The sequence below is a fragment of the Vidua chalybeata genome, chromosome 2, assembly GCF_026979565.1.
Source record: "Vidua chalybeata isolate OUT-0048 chromosome 2, bVidCha1 merged haplotype, whole genome shotgun sequence".
In the NCBI taxonomy this organism is placed as follows: domain Eukaryota; kingdom Metazoa; phylum Chordata; class Aves; order Passeriformes; family Viduidae; genus Vidua; species Vidua chalybeata.
The window spans coordinates 51,894,493-51,907,681 of NC_071531.1; the positions used below are offsets into that span (position 1 = coordinate 51,894,493).

Sequence of the window (13,189 nt, forward strand, 5' to 3'; positions counted from 1 at the left end):
TTGTCTTAGCTATCTTTCCCTCTGGATTTTATATTTTGGTGTCTTTATTTTGTAAGTTACACTGCTTCAAACAAACAGTGTAGGTTATACATGTGGATTTGACACACAGGATCTTGAAAATCTCTAAAATGGGGCTGACACCTGAGCTGATAATAAGAGTGGACGTGATGAACATAAGTGACAATGAAAAATACTTGTGTTGTAGGTTGGGTTGGTTCAGTTAGGGATTTTAATAAATGTTAGTTAGGTTGGTTCTCTGTACCCCTATTTTTCCCCCACAATTGTTTTGCTCCAAGTTGTCTACCATGGGAGCTGTTACATGTCAATCTTGTAGCCACTCCCTGATTCTTCTTGAAAGTTCTGCATCAATCGCTCCACCTTTGCAATACTATTCGTCCCAGAACTCTGTACCCACCTCTGTTATGTTCCCATAGGTTGTTATGTTCTATGTCACTCCCCTGTTCCCCTGTTGTCTGTCCCTATTGGGCGAGAGGGGTTTCCACCCCTATCCGCCCACGCCCTACTTAACCTGATGCCTCCTATTGTCCATTCGCCATTTTGCCCCGCGCCGTGCCAGGAGTGGTCACTCCAACCATCTCTGTGTCCACGCAGGAAATAAAACTTTCTCAGGCCCGCAAGTAAAGTGTGCCTCTCTCGTCCCTTTGCTTCCTCTCAGCATGAAGCTACCAAAGCTGCGTACCCATGCCAGAGCGCTCAGCACTAGCAGGGAGGCGAGTTCCATAACCCTAGAGTGCCCGCACACACGGCGGCTGCGGTCTCACAAAAGGCAGCGCTAGCCAGGCTTCCCAGCTGTCTGAGGTCATAGCAGACAAAAGCCGCATACTTGTACTGGATAATTTCAATAAGGACACAAGTAATAGAGATTCAGCTTCAAACAGAACACATGCAAGTTGACATGATTCTCCTCTGGCTCTGTCCTCATCATGAGTAAGGTATTAAGTTAACTAATCAGTTTATCTAAGAACTAGGGGGAAAAGAAGTCTTTTAGCAACCATTCCCAATTTTTTTTTTTTTTACTATGATTCATATGAGCACATTTTTAGATATATTGTAAACTGCTAGGGAAAAACCAACAAAAGCTCACATGCACTTTTAAAGTGCTGTGGAATGAATCAGAAATATTTAGCATTTAATCTGAAGGATAAAGGGTAAGATAATGGAAAGAATTATATGAAAACATAAATACCCTGGATATCTCATAGCAACATAAAGAAAAACAGCAGACACCTAATTGCCATCTTCACCAACATAGTTAAAAGAGGTCTGCTATAAAAACTACATGTAATCAATATGAATGCAGCTATAAACAGAACCACACATGGCACCCTGCAATTTAATTCTGTCCCTACTACTGCTGGGTTCCACTTTTATATTTATAGTATGCATAATGAATGACTACATTTTAGAGTTGGTCCAAAGGGGAAAAAAAAATCTCTTTCCTTTTTGACAAATTCAAAATTAACTACTTGTATTTCTTAAAGCAAGTTAAAATATGCAAATTGTGGCTGAGCTGAGGAAGAATTGAGTTTGGTTTGTGTAGCAAAGAAGCTATGTGAAGGAGAATATTTCATTATTTCATTAAATAAAGTAATATATATGTCTTATAATCAAAAAGTAAAATAAAGAAAATAATAAACAAAATTACACAAGCAGCAAATGCAAAATAATTAACAAATGAATATATATTTCTTCCAGATGTACAGGTCAATCACTTTTAGAATCTGCCTTCTGTCTTACTTTAACAATAACTTTAAAAGTATTTACTGTTTAGATATAAGATACATAATTTAATGATAATGATAATATGTGTTGAAAAATAATTTTCCAGATGTTTGTGATTTTGTTTAGCTTATGCAACTCAACCTTAATTAATTTTGTTTGAACAATTGAGTCCCGAAGCATCTATTGGGGATTGAGTCTTGAAGAATCTATTGGGGATTTGTTTTTTTGTCTTGCACCATGGTGATGGGTGAATTCATCCTCTGCATCCAGATTTCTGCTCTTCTTTAGTGAAGAAAAATCTAATAAATTAACAATTCTATGCAGTTTAATAAAAATTTCAAATACAAACCCAGTGACTCATTTTTAACTAATTATGTAAAATAAAATTTTAAAGAAAATAGAGATAGATAGTAATGTGAGTCTTATTAATAACTAAGTCAAAAGATTTCTCTATTTTTATAATAAAGGAGTAACGGTGGTGTAGCAGTGTTAAAAGGGAGTGCGACCAGCAGCTCGAAGGAAGTAAGCAGGTCTCTATTCTGCTCCTGTGGAAGTCTACCTTAACTGTTATATCCAGCCCATGAGTCCTCAGTGCAGGAAATGCCTCTTGAACCTCTTGGAGTGTATCTATAGGAGGACCACAACAATGATCAGAGGATTGGAACACCTGTCCTATGAGCAGAAGCTGAGATAGTTGGGGTTGTTCAGTCTGGAGAAGAGAAGGTTTCAGGGAGATCTCATTGCAGCCTTCCAGTATTTAAACAGTGCCTATAAGAAAGACAGAGACAGACTATTTTAGCAGCACCTGTAGTGATAGGCCAAGGGATAATGATTTTGAACTAAAAGAGAATAGATTCAGATTAGGTGTAAGGAAAGATTTTTTTTTTAATTAAAGAGGTAAAACACAGTTTTACCAGAGCAGTTTTCCCAGAAAGGTGGTAGATGCCCCATCCCTGGAAACATTCAGAGTGGACAGGGCTTTTGAGCAACCTGATCTAGTTGAAGATGTCCCTATTCATTGCAGGGGTGTAGAACTAGATAATTTTTAAAGGTCCCTTACAACCCAGACTAGTCACTGATTCTGTGATGCTATTGTTACTACTTACTGAAAATAATAGGTTTAGAATGGATGTGTTGCCTTTATTGAAATTGCCAAAATCTTTGCTAGCAGGAAAACCACGAAGAAGTGAACATTTTGTAAATATGCAAGAATCTTTTTCTGCATGTTTAAGATGGTGGAGTGCATGCCAAACTGAAAGAAGAGATTCTTTTGCTTTGCAGTCTGTGTCAATGATCAGACCCAAGGCCTTTGAATGTATGGAGTGTGCACAGAAGACCAAACCAACACCATACACACCAGATCTACCTCTATGTATTGTATTATTGTCTCTATATGGGCTGCAACTGAAAGCTGAGAGCTGTCCTTTCAAGAGTGTGAATGTGGCAGATATGCTTATGTCATTTTCTATCCATATAGAAACACATCACATAGAGACTGAACTGCCCATGTTCCCATGGATCCTGGGGTCACCTTGGAAAAGCATGTTTTTCTGTGCTGTTGAAAATTACTAAGTATTCTTCTGTTCAGATTCTATAGCATTCTTTTCCATGCCTTATCTGCTGCCCTGATATAGCTGCCATTATAACAGAGCTAGTACTTTGTATTCACAACATTATTATTCAATTGCGGCTTTGCGTTCTTCTCCCTGATCCAGGGCAGCTCGGGAGCCTGGCTAAAGGCGCTGCTTCTCGGCCGGACCGGGGTGCTGTGCGGCCCAGGCACTGTGGCATTCAGTGCACTGGCGTGGGGCTAGCCACGCTCTGTAACTGGCACTGGGATGAGGTAAAGAGGCGAAGGAGGCACACCCTGCCCTTGTGGTTGGCTGGAGAAGGTTTATTGTCATGTGGTGCTGCGATGGAAAGCAGTGACCGCTCCCTAGCGCCGCATGGACAGAATGGCGACAGGACCGAGGGCGCATGGGGTTTTATAGGGGGCAGGCAGACACTGGCAGAAGCCCTCCCACCCAATGGGGACAGGTAACATGGGGGGTGACGTGAACCATGGCAACCAATGGAAACGCGACAGGGGCGTGTACAGGGTTCCGGGACAAATGGGGACATGGGGATGGGGTAACTGACACAGAAGTTTCAGGAATGGACAGGGGGTGGTTACAAGACTGACGTGGGGAAGCTTCAATGGTGAATGACCTGGAGCGAACCATCACGGAGGGAATACGGGGATACACAGAACCGGCTGATTAACATTACAAAACCCCTAATCTGAACACAACCCAGGATGCAACATTCAATAACGTTTCTTTTTGGTTGAGAGATTGCCTGCTGTCCTTGTGTTTGACCTTTAAAGTGAAGTAATTCTACATAGCAGACCTTTATCTTATTTCAATATTTGTAAAACATCATCCTCTCTTACAAAATTATCCACAGAATCATAGAAAGGTTTGGGTTGGAAGGGACACCTTAATGGTCACTTAGTTCCAACCCTTCTGCCACATCTGGAAAACTTTCCACTAGACCAGCTTCTCAAAGCCCCATCCAATGCGGCCTGGAAGACTCTTAGAAATGGGGCATCCACAACTTTTCTGGGTAACCTGTTACAGTGTCTCACAACCTTCACAGTGAAGAAATTCCATAAAATCATTCTAACAGAACCACCTCCACTGTTGCTGAGGGATGGTTTATTCAAATTCAAAGCTCCTAAGCTCTAATTTTCTCTGCCACTGATTTGCTCCATAACCTCACACTTTTCTGTGATTTAATTGGCTCAGTTTACTTTGGATTGATATTATCTAATTCAGTGTGATTCTTCTAGAAGACTTAGTATTGTTCATGATCTGAAAAGAAAAATTTTACATGAATGCATATTATCCTGTTTAGATGCTTTGCATCAGCCTGCTGCTTGTTAATGTTGCCTATAAGCAAGAATGAATGACATAAACTGTATTTGACAAAAATGTCTTCATGGATTGCTAGAAGTAGTGCTATGAATATACTAAAAATAATGACACTGTCATTGTATTCAGGCTGACAGGCTTTCCTAAGAGGCAAGGAATGTTAACTTAGGCTTAGATTTGTTAAAATATTGTATTCTGGACATGGCTTCCTATGTTTGGCTGCTTTGTTGTGCCAGCAGGATGAGCATCTGACAATCTGAAGCAGGTAAAGCCTCTGACCTCAAATATATTGACCTGCTCATGCTAATATTTATTTGGCTACTGGAATCAAGCTGATTTATGCCAAGTTGATTCAGAGGACATAAAATACACCATATAACAACATATATCTATCCAGAACTGTCCATACTCATCTGTCTAAGCTTTAATCACTCACTAGTTTTCCAGATTGAAGAGAATCCTTTTTTTTATGTTTCTTTCAAGTCTCCATTTTTTTCTTGCATTAAAAGTATAATATATTTCATATTAAGCAGTTTAATTAATGTTAGACAATATAAGCCTCTGAAGAGATTTTACCTAACCAGAATTCTTAATCTGCTTTGATATTTTAAGTAGCACTTTTTTATTTAGTTAAAAAAAAGCAGTACTTTATTGGCTCATAAACAGTAAAACCAAAACAAGTCATTTTTTAAAAGATTTTATATTCAAAATGCTTAAATTTTGCTTCTGCTTTGAAAGATACAGAGAGACAAAAATTGAAGAGAAAAGGCAATGGTTTATTCTCCTCAGAAGCTCCATTTGAATATAAAATGTTATTTTCAGCAAGTTTAATAAATATTTATAAGAAATGTACATATGTTTTAGGTACTGCAGTAAAACTATATATTCTGAGCACTTCACCATGATCAATCATTTCTTTCCTAATTCCTACTGAGAAGTTGTCTGGGAAGCATAAACTTCTTAATTGTTTTGTGGCACATTTATTCTACAATTTTTTAGTATTTTGAGACAGAATAATTTCCTCACTGTATCATCTGAACTCTACTTATGCTCAAATAATTCTTTCCTTCTTCTCAAACTTTAGCATAGTTTTTGACATTTCCTTATCTATTTTTCTAGGATCCATTTTATGAATACTAAGAATTCCACTTGTGTCGAAAACAATCTCATTAGATTAAGCTACAGCTTCAGCATTTACCCATGAAAAATCTTCACTGTAAAAGAGATGTTTGTATTTTATTTCTTCTTTGATAGTTCCACTCCTTCTTTGTGAGTTCTTGCAAAACAATTTTTTTCTTATAGATATTATTTGTGGCTGTTTAGGTGTGTGTTTGCTTCAACACCTCTTTCTGTTTAATTTTCTTTTTCTTCTGGATGTATGATGAAGATTTGATATAATTTATTATCTTAGAAAAAATAAAATACTTTCTCTAACTTTAAACCAGATTCTTAGCAGTCTTTCCCTCTGTTTGAGGTCCCAGATTACTACTATAACACTATTTACTAAGATTCTAAATACCTTCCAAAGATCTCTCGCTAGTCTCAAGACTTCTTTTAATTCTCCTTTTTGATATTCTTACAGAAGACTTAAGAAATACAGATCCCAGTTTTTTTAAAGACTTAAATTTCATTAAATATGTTTTTATTTCTTTTGCAGTCTTTAACAGCTATGAATGTAATGCAATTGCATAAATTGGAGGTTTTAACCTATGCATCCCTTATTTAAACCTTTTATGTTTTTCTTACAAATTCACTTCTCATTCTCTCTCTCTCTGCTGCTCTGATACTTTTTAGTGCCAAATTTTGCTCTAATTTACAAGTTCTAATTATATTGAATCCTTAAGATGATGATGAAATGAGAATTTTTTTCTCCTTTCCTTAGTTAACAATATGAAATTAGCTTTAAATAGACGAGGATGCTGCAAAGGTTGTTTTTCTGGTTTGAAAATGCAACAATGTGTTATTTTTCTTGGCCCCGGTCAGCTCCTGAGTGCCCGGCTTGGGCGTCTCTACTTCTTGTCAGGGCCGGCGCTTGTCGTGATTTCTGGGCGCTTCTGCTGACGTGCACCGTGGCGGGCTGGCTGTGCTTTGTCATCGGCGCGAAGGAGGAAATAAAGAGGCGAGGAAATTATCCAAATCCATCTGCGTGGCAGCTGGAGGCTTTAATGGCCGCGGGAGCTGCAATGGAGAAGCAGCAGACCGCTCCCAACCCTGCGCGGATGAAAATGGTGACGAGACCGGGGAGGTGCTGGGTTTTATCAGGGGTGGGGCGAGGGGAGCAGGAGCCCCCCCGCCCAATGGGGACTAGCACCATGGCGATGACGTGGGCCACGGCGCCCAACGGGGACGTGACGGGGCGGACACGGGGCTCCGGGGTGAACAGGGTCACGGGATCAGGGTGACAGACACAGAATTCTCCAGACAGGACAGGGAGTGGTTACCAGAGTGATGGGGGGAAGCTCCAATAGCAGGCAGCCTGGAGTGAGCCACCGCGGGGAGGGGGAAACATGGAGGGTGCACAGGGGTACACAGAACTCGGCTAGCTAACATAGATCAGAACCCCTAATCTGAACCCAAACCCAGAATGCAACAGAAAAGTCTATTATGTACAGGTTACTTTAATGTATTTCTTCTCTACAACATTTTTAAACTTTATCAGAATAGATAACATGCATTTTTTATAATAATATATATTTAAGGCTATACCACAATCCAAAAATATTACTAGCAAGTGCAGTAATATATATAGAAAATAAATTTAAACATGAGAATTATGAAAATCAGTGAAATAGAAGAGCTTTAAGTTTTTTTGTTTATTTTTTTTTTTTGTGTGTGTGATCAAAGATGATTGACCACTATTTATTGGTCTGCACTTTCGGGTGTGATAGAGAATAGAAAAAAGTTGATCATTAGAAGAGTGCAAGGAAAATGAAACTCTGGAGAGAAAGGGCTAAATTGAATGCACTGATAAAAATTCAACAATGATGAAAATCAGGACAAGAGTAAAATAATTTCACATGAAAGTTTCTTTTAAATGATGAAAAATGCTGCACTGTAGACTTTAACAAGGGATAAAATTCCTTCCTCCAATGTGTACTGCAGTTCTTAATGGTATATTCTCCAGCTGCCCTGTATACAGGGCTCCCACTGATATTAATAAATGCCCTTTTCACAGAACTACTGCAGAATATGAATAGAAATCAAGAGGATAAAAATTTTGCTGTATAGAAGGGTTCCCTGATGTTCAGAGGGAACCTCCTGTGTTTCAGTTTCTGCCTCTGGTCCTGTCACTGGGCGCTGCTGAAAAGACCCTGGCTCCATCCTGCTTACACTGCCTGCGCTTCAGATATTTAAATACATTGCTCTTGTTCCCCCCCAGCCTTCTCTTTTCCATAGTGAAGAGTCACAGCTTAAAAATATAATTTTAAAATATCCAATTAAGGAATGTTATTAAAGAATTTATAGAACATTAGGCAAATGATTTTTATGATGTATTTAATTTGAAACTAATGCTGGTCTCAATTAAAAAAATGTATGATGTGTTAGTTAACAAAAAAATTGCATTTATGCAATTATGTGTGTATTTAGATCAGAATGAATTTATAGAATTACTATTAAAATATAGCTTCATTTTAAAAGGAAAAACAAATGCAATCTTTGATTCAATATTTTTAAGGTATTTCAGTGGACAATCTGCATGATCCCAAGCATTTCCTATATAATACAAAGTACTCAGTAATAACAGTGAAATGGATTTTCAAATATGTATATGTAATCTCTTTCAAAGAGCAGATAATTTAAAAAGTTATAGTTAAAAGAGTAAAATTGCATATTTGGGAGACAAAGAAGGGGAAAGGAAAGAAGGAATTTTTAAAATTCAGACTACCTTAATCTAAACTGACTTTGAGTCTAAAATAGGTGAACAAGATGGTTTTTTTGTTGTTTGGTTTTTTTTTTTATCCAAACTAAGATAAAAACAATAGAAAAACAGAGATTATAAAGAATCCAATGAAATTTCTGCTCAGAGAAAGCAAATAGCATATTCCAAAGCACACTAATTAGTGAAAAGCCTTCAACTTCTTATCTGACTTCAGACACAGGCAGTCTGCTTGTCTCTTTGATGTATTGATACAAGGATTTATATATAATCAATACAGAGTAGTCGGAATTTTTAGGCTGTAGTTTATCTCAAGTAGATATCTTAATTCAGAAGAATCTAGCATTGCAACTGTCTGCCTTCTTTCATTAACTATAAACAAAAGCTGAGAACATCTAGCCATGATGCAGACTTCTCCCTTTAACTGGATAAACCCCACTCTCAGTTCAGTTGGTCTTAGATTTCTGGAAGCAAAAATATGTGGTTTTTATAATTGCTTAATGAATTGTATCAATATGCCAAATTAATACAAAATAACTTGGAGGGGATAATAAATTGTGAGGGGAAGCAATGCCTATTAACCTGAACAGGAGTGATTCCATTCACTCTAAGACTGATTCTGCTAATTTCCCACTAGGACAAATTGATTTGGGGATATTGAGCTGACCCGTTTGTATTCAAGTTGACTGAAGTTCTTGATGCAATAAGCTTTCTGTGCAAAACAATAATAAAAGCACTCATTTATTATCCTCTAGTTTCTGAATACTAGAAACTAGTATTCCTCTAGTTTCTGAATACTCCCCTTCCCAAGCACCCCCTTCCACACACACTCAAGCACACACAGAGATCAGCATAGCAGATCATTAACCTTGGAAAAGACTGAAATGCTAAATACCTCTCTTCCTATGCAAAATATCTGGTATAGTCATTCAAGTATCTGGTACAAAAATTCTGTTTAATATCTGCATCATATTTAAAACTCAGCTTTTTCTTTAATTTTATTTGCAGAATATTTTCATTTAATTTGCTTATTTAAAGTTACTTAATTCTCACATGCTGTAAGAATTTCTATGAATATTTTCTTCTAAAATAGAAAAAAAATATTATATATTTTCAGAATAAAACATTGGTTTATACAATTTTAAACCATAATGATGTGGAAGAATTTATTGTCCCTTATTAAATGGTGGAATAAGTATTTTAATCATAGATCATTTACAATGAAATACTTTACATTTTTAAGATGGTTTCAGTAAGTGTTAGTCCTCATTGCTTATTCATGGTAAACAGTAATTTTTCAGTAAATGGAAAGTATGCATGGTATATCTACATTAGTTAAAACATCGATTAGTACTAATGGCCATGATGAACTATAGTAAATAATGCCCTGAATGATATTTTGCTTTCTTCTTTATCACTTCATGAAATCCAAACATGATGAAGTCTTGAAGTACAGAGATTTTCTCTTTGATAGTGTCTCATGTTGAAACCTATCCCATGTATTTTATGTTGTAATTATTATCTATTTTAAAATTTGATATCTTCTGCATAGTTTTCATTAATCTTTCTGTCACAGTAGTGAAAATCACAGATAAATGCAATTTTGTACAACTTTGAATTTACACCAAGAGCTTAGAGAAAACTTGCTCTTATACTTAAATCTGAGTTTCTTCTATATTCAAACTTTGTTTCTCTACCATCAAGAGTTTCATTTGCTGCTGCTCAAAGCCCCATCCAACCTGACCTTGAACACTTTCAGGGATGGGACATCCATAACTTCTCTGGGCAACCTGTTCCAGTGTTCCACCACCCCCACAGTAAAAAAATTTCTTCCTTTCATCTAATATATGTCAGAAATAACAAATCTAGGCATATAAAATTTGAGGAAAGATTTGAAATTATTTTGATTTGAAATACACTTTATATTAATAAATTACAGATTATTAAAATATGTTGATGGGCATTTGAACTTTTTGAAAAAGTGCATGAAATTTAAAATTAAAACCAGTAAAATTAAAAACTTTTTGCAATTTCTTTTTTCCTCTGATATTCAAAATTGCATATGTCAAATACCTGTGCTTCATACAAATCACTCAAACACTCTCAGAAAAAGTTTTTATTTCAGTCTAAAATATGGCTTATGTGGAACACTAGTACTAGTGAAGATTTTTCAGGGGATAGGAGGAGCACCTTCTCATTGGATTTGTGTGCACAATACATTTTATCCAAACTGGAAAATTCATCCCAGCTGTGTTATATTCATCATTCTTACTGCACCAGGCCTCAAGATTCTGTGAAAGGTATCCTGTGGACCTTGAACATAGCTCATGTGAAACAGATGAGAGGTGATGAAGAAGTTGAGGGAGAGAATAAAGAGACAGTAGAGACACCAGAAAGAACTTTTTTATGTGGTACACAGGCTGAAAAATTGTTTAGCTCCATTTAAAGGCTGTGCTTGACAAACAGGGCTGAAACAGATCTTCAAAATAACTGGTAGATCAAAATCCATTGAAGCAAATTACCCTGGCCAGTCACCTTGCTGCTGATCATTCACCCTCCATAGCAGCTGATCAGGCCTAAAAATGCTGCTGCAAAAGTATTGTGAAAAAGGTAGGCACATTTTCACAGATGCAGGGGAAAATCCCCTTGGATGATGATTCCTCAGGGAAGTGCAGTAAGTTATGTACTATATACCACTGTATATGTAAGTTGGTGAGTTCACCATCTGTCAGCATCACTTTAGAAAATAAATGTTTGATCCACAAAAAAAAAAAATTCATATGTCCTGTCTATCTGCTCCATTTCAGCCAACAAATAGGTTATGTTCCATCAGCAAAGTGTTTATAGTCATATGTTTCTTTCAACTGTGATAATTCTTTATTTTTTTCTAAATCCATCACTGTCCATCCATAATATTCAGATGTCCATGGTAGGGGTGTAATTAAGTTTCATGTTCACTGAATCAAAAAACATCATTCTTGTTATCTTTTTATTAAATTACTGACATGTGACATCAGTCTGAGATCTGAAAAAAAATCCTTAATTTGCTGTTTGCCAAGTATCATCTATGTGATACAAATTCTACTTGATAAATCACACCCACACATTGCCATATGATGCTAGTAGTAATGTCTTCACAACTTTTTCTTCATCATTAGGTATTTTGGTGAAGTGAATGATTAGAACATAAGCAATGGCATTTGTTCAAGATGTTCCAGAAAGAGCTGAGGTCTGTTCTCTTCTTTGCTGCCCATGTTAGCACTGCGCTGTAAAAAAAAGAAAGATTACTAGGAAGAGTGTTACTTTTAGTCTAAATTTGTAAATGATATTTGGAATACCCTGTTAAATGAAAAGATGCTATTTTAAAATATGGCATCTTAAGGGAAAAAATCAGCTTTAAAGAGATTTTGAGATGGTTGTTTCTGGGCGGGAAAAAAAACTGGAGGCATCTAAGGTCTTTAGCCATACCATTTTGAAGATTGATTCAAAACACAGTTCTTCCATATAGGAAGAGCAGAGGACAATAAATGCAACTCATTTCAAAATGGAGTTATATATGTTTCTGGTTGGGATTACTGGACATAATTTCTTGTAAAGTCGAGGGACTGCAGTTAGCTCTCCAATACTTTCCTTCCCTGAAGTTCATCTGCATTTGCTCCTTTATCCAGAGTCCCATTTATTACATGCTCCATCTATGCAATAGAATATTCAACCAGAGTGTGTGTCTCATACTTTCTAGTTAAAATTGGCTGGAACTGAATTGGTATTTACAGTTGCTTATATACAATATTCTCATTTTGACAAGTTTTCTTTAGACAATATTTAAGCAGCAATAGCAAATAGTAAGTACAACTTGCAGCAGGGAAAGGCACTCTTCTGCTTTCTCAAGTTTCCTGTAGTTAAATACAAGCCAAAAGGCTTTTCATAGTACTACTATTGTCTTGCAGGGATACTTGATATAATCATACCTTTGATCAAATTACTAATGGGCTACTTTTCCACAAGGCAGCAAATTTTTCTTTTAATATTATGTTTTTTATAAGTTGGAAACATGATCTTGTGCATCAGACATGTGGAATGTACTCCAACTTCTTAATAAATTTCACAACCTTATTTAGAAAATATTCACTCTGTGTAACTCAAAAATAAGAATTCCAGACATTTTCATTCTATTGATGTATTTTTTTTTCTACCATGCTGTTATTTGTTATATTAAACTAATTTTTACCAATAGAAATATTTTTCCATGACACCTATGGAAAATACCTATGCTTACTCAATATTGCAGCATCAGTACATTGTTTATAATGATTTCAACATAGTCCTAAACATATCTGACAGCTAGACGGCAGAGCTTAGCAACAGTGAATGGGAGTAACTTCTGAACAATATCAGTAGATTTCCTAGGAAGGGCTTTCTTTCTGCCACTGCAAATTTTCCCAGAGATATTGCCTGGTTAACAGTTGCATAAAAAGAGTGTTTTTGCACAAACCTTGGGGCAAGGTCTGTCTCACATTTATTAGTGAATGCAAAGAAGGTAAAAGTGCTGCTTCAAACCCCTCCGTACACTTTCTGTACCAAGAGGGGGCTGACTCCAGAAAGAAGTTTTTGATCTCTCTTCAAAGAACAAGGCACGTCATCACCTCATGCATCTATT

The 13,189-nt window shown here is 36.6% G+C and overlaps 1 long non-coding RNA gene across 1 annotated transcript; it reads left to right on the forward strand.

Moving 5' to 3' along the window:
• The first annotated feature begins 829 nt into the window (after positions 1-829).
• LOC128784272 (uncharacterized) lies at positions 830-6,796 on the forward strand. Its single transcript, XR_008429419.1, has 3 exons — positions 830-953; positions 3,459-3,586; positions 6,679-6,796. It is a non-coding gene; the product is annotated as an uncharacterized LOC128784272 (long non-coding RNA).
• Positions 6,797-13,189: the final 6,393 nt, after the last annotated feature.